The sequence below is a fragment of the Peromyscus eremicus genome, chromosome 7, assembly GCF_949786415.1.
Source record: "Peromyscus eremicus chromosome 7, PerEre_H2_v1, whole genome shotgun sequence".
NCBI lineage: Eukaryota > Metazoa > Chordata > Mammalia > Rodentia > Cricetidae > Peromyscus > Peromyscus eremicus.
The window spans coordinates 50,983,125-50,993,005 of NC_081422.1; positions in this window are offsets into that span (position 1 = coordinate 50,983,125).

The following is a 9,881-nucleotide window of genomic DNA, read 5'->3' on the forward strand; positions in this document are numbered from 1 at the left end:
CTGAAATTCAAGCCTGAGGGTACAAACAGCGTGCGTGTGTGTGTGTGTGTGTGTGTGTGTGTGTGTGTGTGTGTGTGTGTAGTTGTGCTGTGTGGGTGCTAAATGTATGTTTTGCAAATGTGAGTGTGTATATGTACCTGTGTGCATTTGTGTGTGAGCATGTGTGTCTAATGTATGTGCATATACATATGTTATATATGTACAGATGGCTATGTGTCCTATATAGGACTGTACATGGTGAATGATGGCAATGTTCCCAGAGCACAGGTTATTGGGTGATCCTCTATCTTCCCATCCAAGACCCTGCACAGCCCTCTCGGAAACCTTTTTGAAAGGGCCCTGGCCTCATTGCCCCAAAGGCAACAGAGAGCTGGAGGAGAGGGAGAATATGTTTAGGAAACGAACAACATCCAGCCATCAAGAAGGGCCTTCAAGGAGGCTGCTGATTCCCACCTCAGTGGAAGTGGTCTGACTCATCCCAGGCCTATCCTGGAGCCCTCTGTCCTTCAAGTGACTGTCCATCTGTTGCACCCTCCGCTAGTCAGCACCCGTGCCTCGCTTGTTATCTGCCTCACTGGAAAGATGACGGCTGGGAGGCAGGCAGACGGTCATCTCACTGTCCCCACCCTTGCCATCCTGACCTCTGGCCCTGGCGAGTCAGCTGCCTCCATTCTAGGAACATGGTTGGGGCTGGTCTGCAAAGCAGGGTGACTATGGCTCTTGTGACTTGGCGTGCCCCAGTTTTTAGGGTTTCCTCCACATCATTCACTCCCTGGTACCTGGCCCTGACCAGCCTTGCAGGAGATATGCCAAGAAAACAAAAGAGGTCTTCACACAAAGAGATCTCCCTTGAGTTGGAGAGGGGTGGGAGGATCCATGTTAGAATTCCTAGTCAGACCCCCCAGCTACATGACCTGGCAAGATGCTTAGTCATCCCTGGACCTTACGTCCTATGTAATCTGTGTGCTGCATGATCACATAATTTGTGCGCAGCGTGATCACGTAATCTATGCACATGCCTGGAGTAGCTATGTAAACCCATATGCGCATGTGCAGGAGCAGGGGAGGTGAGGGGTAGGGGTGGGGGTGGAGAGAGACCTATAAAAGCAGGTTCCACTTATCCCTCCCCCCACTTCCTGCACGGTCATTCCTTAGGCCTATGTACTTCTTTCCTATTCCTTTCCCTTAATGAACTCTTATAGTGGGTTTTGTTGTACCTCGTGGCTTTTCTCTTATGGTAAACGTTGAGCTGCATAATAAATAACAATCCAGGCCCTGATTTTGTGGTTCTCTCCCTTGGTGATGGGGAGCCAGGAGAGACACAAAATGCAGAGTCACATGCTACACAATAAAACAGTGGGGAAATGGTTCAGGTAGGGCTCATGGGCATGAGCAGATCCAGCCTTACCTAGCGTAAGCACAAGGACAAGGTAGGAGCATATCTAGATCAAGGGGTGGGCCAATGGGGAGCTAGCTCCCCGTCTAGGCTGATCCCAAGGCTCGGAACAGCAGAACTGGGCAGATGCCAGGAGAGAGGAGGAGAGCCGATGGGCAGCACCCTGAGGCAGTGAAGAGGGAGCAGGGACTGCTGCCGGAGGCAGGGCCGAGTAGGCAGTGCTGGACATCAAAGCCCTAGGTATATTCCCAGGATGCTAGTCTCCCTCCTGTGGAGAGACAGATGTCCCTTTGATGGTGAGAAGAAAGGAAGCTGTGCAGGCCTGGGTGGGAGGGGCAGGGGAGATGGATCTCCTTCCTGTGGCCATCAAGGAACTAGAGAGCTCATCATAAACACCACATCCTCTACTTTCTAGGATCTGTGAAGCCACGCCCACTGGTTTCCGAGGGGGAGGTATATACTGCTGGTCGGATGGGGGTGATTCATCTTGCCATGGTTGGACAGCTGCATGGTATACCCTCTGGCTCCTTCGTGTGACCCTGCTGTGCTCAGTGAGGTGTCTCCAGAATGCCTTGGGAACACATGTTTGTGTACTCCAGCCTCACCCTGTCTTCCTGGTCCTCCTAGTAAGAAGAAGGCACGTGTGCCTCGAAGTCCCCGGGTCTCTGTGTGCCCCTAACTGTTCTCTAGGTTCCTACAGTGTCTCTGTCTAGCTCATCTGCCCACACGCCCCTTAAGACTGTAGGACGGTTTCATAAGAATTGCTAACAAGCAGGCCATTGACATGACTTAGCAGATAAAGATACCTGCTGTTCTAGCCTGGTGACCTGAGTTCAATCTTTGGAACCCACAGAAAGTTGAAAGGAGGAAAATGATTCCACAGAGTTGTCCTCTGGCTTCCACATGGGTGCCACGGCACGAATGCCCACACATATTAGTTGTTCCCTGACACAATACATAACATGTTAAAAAACATTCCCGCAAAGCATCTCTTTCTCCAGCCATATCACTGTGACCTGTGGGCAAATGTCACAGAACTGTGCTATCCAGGGTGAAGACAAAAACCAGTGGCACCCCTGGGGATGCCCTGTGGATGTGAGGTGAGGACTTGGGCCCTGTCCTACCCTTCCTCTAGCTGGTCCTTGTCTAGCACATTCTTCCCTGAAGCCCTCAGGCGGCTCCTACCTGAGATCTTCACAGCCCATCATCGGTTAGAGCCTGTGGCCAGAGCTCAGTAAGAGCAGAGGTGGCCAGGTGCATCATCCAAGAGCCTGGATTGAGGGGTGGGGGGAAGGGTGGGCCTCCCCTAGGACCCCCCTGCACTACATTACCACTTTCCAGAGAGGGCACACTTGGGGAACCAGCCACACCTTCACTGGAAACCCAGAGCCCTGGGGTACACAGGAGGGTTTGGTCCCTGTGAGATGGCATCTGTGGCCTTGCTGACGTGTGGGTTGGGATGTCACTGCTGCAACTGGAAGTGTCTTCAGGAGAAAATATTCAGAAGAGCCCTGCCGTCGTTCAACTGAACTGTTTCAGCCTCTCGGGCTTTCTCACCAAAGCTCTTTGGAAATGATCTCTGCCTGGAGAGGTACCCCAGGGGAAGGCAGATTTTGTGTGGGGACCTGGTCTCCTTTGCCCCACAGTTGTCTTGCCTCTCCTAGTCCTAAGATTCTTCTATGTAGATCCACGGGGTTCTGGGTCTCTACACCCCCAACTCTGCTGTGCTTCGGTATCTGCTTCTGGAACTCCACCTTGGGGACACCAGCTCCTGCAGGCTTTGTCCATGTTTGTTCGTGTGTCAGCAAAGCCAAGCTTTCCCAGAGACCTTTGGTGGACCCCATCTTTTCACAGACAGCAGCTTGCAGACTGCAGAGTGCTTACCCCCTCACTGGACAGGCCCAGAGCCCTAGGCCGTAGGGCCGAGACTGAACTGTGTTCTTTCGAGAAACTCCATACCACCTTCCACTTGGGCCCAGGCCCCTTCAGCCAGCCACCTGGTGGACAGAGCCAGCCTCCAGTCCCACTAACCCTTTGGGAAAGAAAAGAGGAAGCAAAGTAGAGACGGGGGGATGGGTGGACATTGGAAAATGAGTTTGCAAACCCTGCCTGTGACAGTGACATCCCAACAGCCCCTGCTGACGTGGAAAAATAAAAGCTGCTCACTTGTTTTTGTCTCCTTCTCTTTCTGAATGATTTGATGTTTTATTCCCCCCATCAAACTCTCTATTCTCTGCTAATGGCAGAATAATAAAAAATTATCCCTCATAGCATGCGAGTGAGAGGACAAGCTGAGAGCCCAGGAGAGGGGGGAAGGAGAGGAAGAAAAAGGTTATTATAAACGTGTCAGCCTTGTTTATGGCCCTTTATCAGCTGGGGAGAGGCGAGCGGGAGAGGCGCCCTCAGAGCGCACTCCAAAGCGCTGCCAGCTTGGTTGGGGGCTGTAAATAATTTTTATCTTCAGCTGCATTTAGATGTTTTAAAATACACACCCGCCAGCCATCCTGAGGAGCCAGCTGAGCCTGCAGGGGCAAAGCAGGGTGAGCACGCCCCGCCTTTTGCTCCCCTTTCAAGGGACCATATTTGACAGCCTGGGCTTTCAAAAGCCGCTTCGGTGATAAAGGCCACATCCCAGGGAGCCTCGCACAGGGAGATCGGAGGCTGGCCTGGCGGCTGCCAAACCCTCTAACTGGCCCAGGGCTAATCTAACAGGGCAGGATGGGGGAGGGGGGGCGTACAGGGCTGAACAAGAGGCCAGCAAGGGCATGGCCACCCTGGCCCAGCACTCCGTTCATCCTCCATGCCAGGTACCCCACCTCTACCCTGGGCTAGGGACTATAGCCTCAGAGTCTGCAGCTTTATTCATACTGGGGCAGAGAAACTCAGATTACCTCGCTTAACTAATCCTTTGATCTCGCTTCAGTGACTCTGGAGACCAACCTTCCTGACCTTTAGAGACCAATCACATTCTAGGTTGGAAATACGTAGTTTGAAGGCAATGTATACAGAGGCGAGTCCTGGCCTTGAAATCTGAGAAAGTGACCCCCAAGGGCTGAGCCTTTACTTATTATTATTATTTATTTTTTATAAAATAGGAATAGCAATGACTCTAGCCTTATATTTCAAGGGTAATGAGATGATGATATAAAGACTTTTGAAAGCGAGTTAACCATATAAAGACTTTACTATCTGATACACAGGCAGTGCACAGACAGTGTCTCTATTTGTAATTGAGTAATTAATGATGTACCTATGAGTGTGGAGATCAGAAGGCAACGTGGAGGAGTTGGTTCTCTCATTCCACCATGTCAGTCCCGGGCATCAAACTCAGGTGTCAGGATCAGCAGCAAGCACCTTTACTCACTGAGTCATCTCACAGTCCCACAACATCTCTTGTCCCTTACAGTGTACAGCAATGGGAACATCAAATTCCCCTGACAATTCTTAATCTTTCAGTGTGCCTAAAACAAAAACCAGGGCCTGCAAGATGCTAACTCTGTCTCCTGGGACTCCATGAGAAAGACAGGCTGGGGGTGCTGTGCTTAGAGCAGGCATGGTTCCTGGGAGCCGGCTCCAAGAGGAGGGCTTCTGAAGAAGCAGGAACATGGGGAACAGTGGAAGGAACCTAGCCCAGATGGAGAAGGGGGCTGGTCAGAGGCCATGTGGCCTGAGGATCTCTCCATGCTGGTTCCTGAATGAGTTCCGAGAGGGCTTTGGACATGAGAGCTGCAATTAGGTACACGGCCAGTGCATCACCAGCTCCTGTACCCTGGGCTTCTGTCATTAGTGCTCACTCCATGTTAGTTAACTCTGTCTGGTAGACGTGGGGACACCTTGTCATCCTCTCTATGCCTCCAGACTCTCAGGACTGACTGCAGACTCTGATCATGGTAGAGCTCAGAGACACAGAGAAGGATAGAATCAAACACCAGATTGGCCACAGGCTGGTCATGGGAGAGCAAGCCCTTTGGGCCCCTCCTTCTGGCCGGAGTCAAGAGGCTAGAGCAATCAAGGTGCCTAGATGCTTGGCCAGGTATACAGATATGGACGGAGCACTGAGCTGGGTAGCATTAGCCCTAGAACTATACTAGGCCTTGTATAGTGCCTTAGTTAGTATCACTGTTGTGTCTTAGTTAGTTAGGGTTACTATTGCTATGAAGAAACACCACAGCCAAAGGAACTTGGGGAGGAAAGTGTTTATTCAGCTTACACATCCACATCACTGCTTATCATCAAAGGAAGTCAGGACAGGAACTCAAATGACAGGAACCTGGAGGCAGGAGCTGATGCAGAGGCCATGGAGTAGCACTGTTTATTGGCTTGCTCCTCATGGCTTGCTCAGTCTGCTTTCTTATAGGACCCAGGACCACCAGCCCAGGGATGGCACCACCCACAATGGGCTGGGCCCTCCCCATCAATCACTAAGTAAGAAAATGTCCTACGGGTTGCATACAGTCCAGTCTAATGGAGGCATTTTCTCAGCCAGGGTTCCCTCCCCTCTGATGACTCCACTTTGGGTCAAGTGGATATAAAACTAGCTAGTACACATAGTAGCCACCAAACAGAAGAAAGGTAAAAAGAGGGAGGAGGAGGAGGAGGAGGAGGGAAGGAAGGAGACACTGAGGTGCTCGCTGCCATGTCTGATGACCTGAGTCCAATTGTCAGAACCCACATGGAAGAGAGAGAAAACTGAACCCCACAAGTTGTCCTCTGACCTCCAACATACGCCATGGCATACACCCACCCCTATCCCCAACACAATTTTTAAAAATTTTAAATAAAACTTTAAGAAGAATTGTTTAGATGCTGAAGATACAGCTTAGCAGTTAGACGTGCTTCCTGCTCTTTCAGAAGGATCAACTTCCGGTCTCTAGCACCCGTGTCTGGTGCCTTACAACCGCTTGTAACTCCAGCTACAAGGGATCCAGTGCCCTCTTCTGTCCTCTGTGGGCTTGTGTACAGACACAGAACATACACAAATACATACACATTAATAAAATAATTCAGCCGGGCATGGTGGCGCACGCCTTTAACCCCAGCACTCGAGAGGCAGAGGCAGGAGGATCTCACTGAGTTCAAGGCCAGCCTGGTCTACAAAGCAAGTTTCAGGACAGCCAGGGCTACACAGAGAAACCCTGTCTCAAAAAACAAAAACAAAAAAAGAAAGATAGAGAGGAAAGAAAGAAAGAAAGAAAGGGGGAGAGAGAGGGGAGGAATGGAGGAGGAGGAGGAGGAGGAGGAGGAGGAGGAGGAGGAGGAGGAGCCAACTGGGGCTTTGGACCTGTCTCCTCCTTCTTCTCATTGCTTTAGTCAATCCACTAAGCCACAGATGCAATACTACCTGGTCCTGGCCCATAAATTAGGCTCAGCCACAAGAGAGAAACAGGTATGTAAGCGGCCAGGATTGAGCCAGCGTATGAAGTCATGGTCCAAGAGCAGGGGAGGATGAGCATCAGGGAAAGAAGCACAGAGCAGGACAGCCTTGAGCAGGTTTCGGGAGGAGGCATCATATCATTCTGAGAAGACTGGGCAGGGAGGAAACGTCTTACTGAGAGGATGACATGAACAGGCCGGAAAGGATGTGGCCCTAGCGGTCATGGGGGGAAATAAAAGGCAAGCATGTAGGGATGGGCTAATGCCATCAACTGTGTCCTGGAAAAGATCTTGAGAATGTCAATTAATGTTACTTCAAACAGGGGTTTACTCTGGGCTGATGTATTTGGGAAACATTGAGCTAAATACCCAAAGCACATGGTACAAGATCAACATATAAAAATCAACTATACTTGTACACACTGGCAATGAGCAATAAAAACTAAGATGGTGCAGGGCGGTGGTGGCACTCACCTTTAATCCCAGCACTTGGGAGGCAGAGGCAGGCAGATCTCTGTGAGTTCGAGGCCAGCCTAGTCTACAGAGCAAGATCCAGGACAGGAACCAAAACTATATGGAGAAATCCTGTCTCAAAAAAAAGAAAAAAAAATGAAGGAAGGGGGCTGGAGAGATGGCTCAGAGGTTAAGAGCACTGACTGCTCTTCCAGAGGTCCTGAGTTCAATTCCCAGCAACCACATGGTGGCTCACAACCATCTGTAATGGGATCTGGTGCCCTCTTCTGGCCTGCAGTCATACATGCTATATGCATAATAAATAAATAAATCTTTAAAAAAAAATGAAGGAAGATTGGAGAAAAAGGAAAGGCATCCCACATTCCTGGACTGGAAAGACAGTATGCTAAGAGTGCAATACTCCTAGGCTGGTTTACATGAGCAACTCTGTCTTCATCAAGACCTCACACAGTATTTTGAAGAAACTGACAAGATGATACCAAATTTTTAATAAAAATGCAAGGAATTGCTGTAAGAATGGAAAACAGAGCTGACACCTTAGAAGACAGTTTGGTAGTCTTACACACCTAAATATACTCTTACCACACAACCCAGCAGTTTGGCTCCCTTGCATTTTCTCCAGTGAATGAAAAACTTGTATGTACACAAAAACTCGTAAAGGAACTGGGTCAATGGCTGCAAGTCTGTAATCGGAGCTGCTGAGAAGGCTGAGTCTGGAGGATCACAGGCCTGCATGGGCTGCAGCCGGGTTCAAAGCCAGTCTGGGCAACATAGTGAGACCCTGGCTCAAAAAGTAAGAGCAAAGGGACTCAGCTATTGCACACATCCACTCAACAGCAGCTATGGCTACCGGCACAAGACCCAGACAAGATTAAGCCAGTCAGCCGGGCGGTGGTGGCACATACCTTTAAAACCAGGGCTCGGGAGGCAGAGGCAGGAGGATCTCTGTGAGTTTGAGGCCAGCCTGGGCTACAGAGTGAGTTCAAGGAAAGGCGCAAAGCTACACAGAGAAACCCTGTCTCGAAAAACAAAACAAACAAACAAACAAATAAACAAAGATTAAGCCAGTCAAGATTCCAGCATGGATGGAGGAGGGGCTCCCAAGGTCCCCCCCCAACCCCCACCCTGCTGATGAGCTATCGACAACAGTATTTGCTAAGGGAGTGAGAGTCACTTTTCCTTGGGGATGTGGCCACTGGCAGGTTGATCACGCCTCACTGGGTGGCCCCATTCTCATGTGCATGTTTTCAGGACTAATTGGACTCCATGGACGGAATATTAATTTTCGAAAAAAAAAAAAAGAAATGAAATTGGGAGGGGAATGTGCTGAGGGTTCTTGGAGGGAGCTGGAAAGAACTAGTGTGGGATGGACGTAATCAAAATATGTCATATACACATTTGAAAATTTCAAAGAATAAATTTAAAATATTATTAAATAAAATAAAACAAAAGTAAAAAGAGTGCTGAGGCTACAGTGGAGCACTTGCCTAGTTCATGTGAGCTCAGTCATTAGTACTGCACACACAAAACTCAGCAACAACCCAACAGAACCAAACAAAGAAACTTGTGCATGGATGGCTATAGAAGATTTCTCTACATTAACTAAGGAAATTTGCAGGCAACCAATATACCCCTCAGATGGATGGTAGATGGATGAGTTAACCATAGTACTACCAGACAATGGAATATTTTTAGTGTTAAAAATAAATGGCCAGAGAAGCTGAAGAGATGGCTCAGTGGTTAAGAGCACTTGTTCTTTCAGAGGACCTGGGTTCTATTCCCAGCACCCACATGGCAGTTCACAACTGTCTGTAACTCCAGTTCCAGGGGATCTGACAACTTCTTCTAGCTTCCATGGGTACCAGGCATGCATGTGGTGCACAGACATACATGCAGACAAAAATCCATACATACAAAATAAAAAATAAAAAAAAATAAGCCGGGTGGTGGTGGTACACATCTTTAATCCTAGCACTCAGGAGGCAGAGGCAGGCAGATCTCTGTGAGTTTGAGGCCAGCCTGGGCTACAGAGCAAGTTCTAGGACAGACTCCAAAGCTACACAGAGAAACCCTGTCTCGAAAAACCAAAAATAAATAAATAAATAAATAAATAAATAAATAAATAAATAAATAAAAAATTAAAAACATAAAATTAAAATTAAAAAAATAAAAGAAGTGATCAGGGCTGGTGAGATGCCTCAGTGGGTAGAGGTACTTCTTGACAATCACGATGACCTAAGTTTGATCCCCAGAACACACATGGTATAAGGAAAGATCCCCAGCCTGGTCTAAACTAAACAGAGAAACCCTATCTCGAAAAATAAAAAAAAACAAACAAAAGCCAACTCTAGCAAGCTGTCCTCTGACCTTGCCATGGCATGTTGACAACCCCCACCCCATAAATACGTAGATGTTTAAAAAGTGAGCAGTGAAACCATGTAAAATCACAGAAGAATGTTGAGTGCATGTTGCTAAGCAAAAGAAGCCAATTGTAAAGGCTACAGACTTGATGATTACAATCAGGTGACATCATTCTGATGAAGGCAAAACTGTAAAGATATCAAAGGGCGGTGCTTGCTGGAGGTTGAGGTATGAGTAGATGGAGCACGGAACTTAACAAGTGTGAAACTATCCTGTA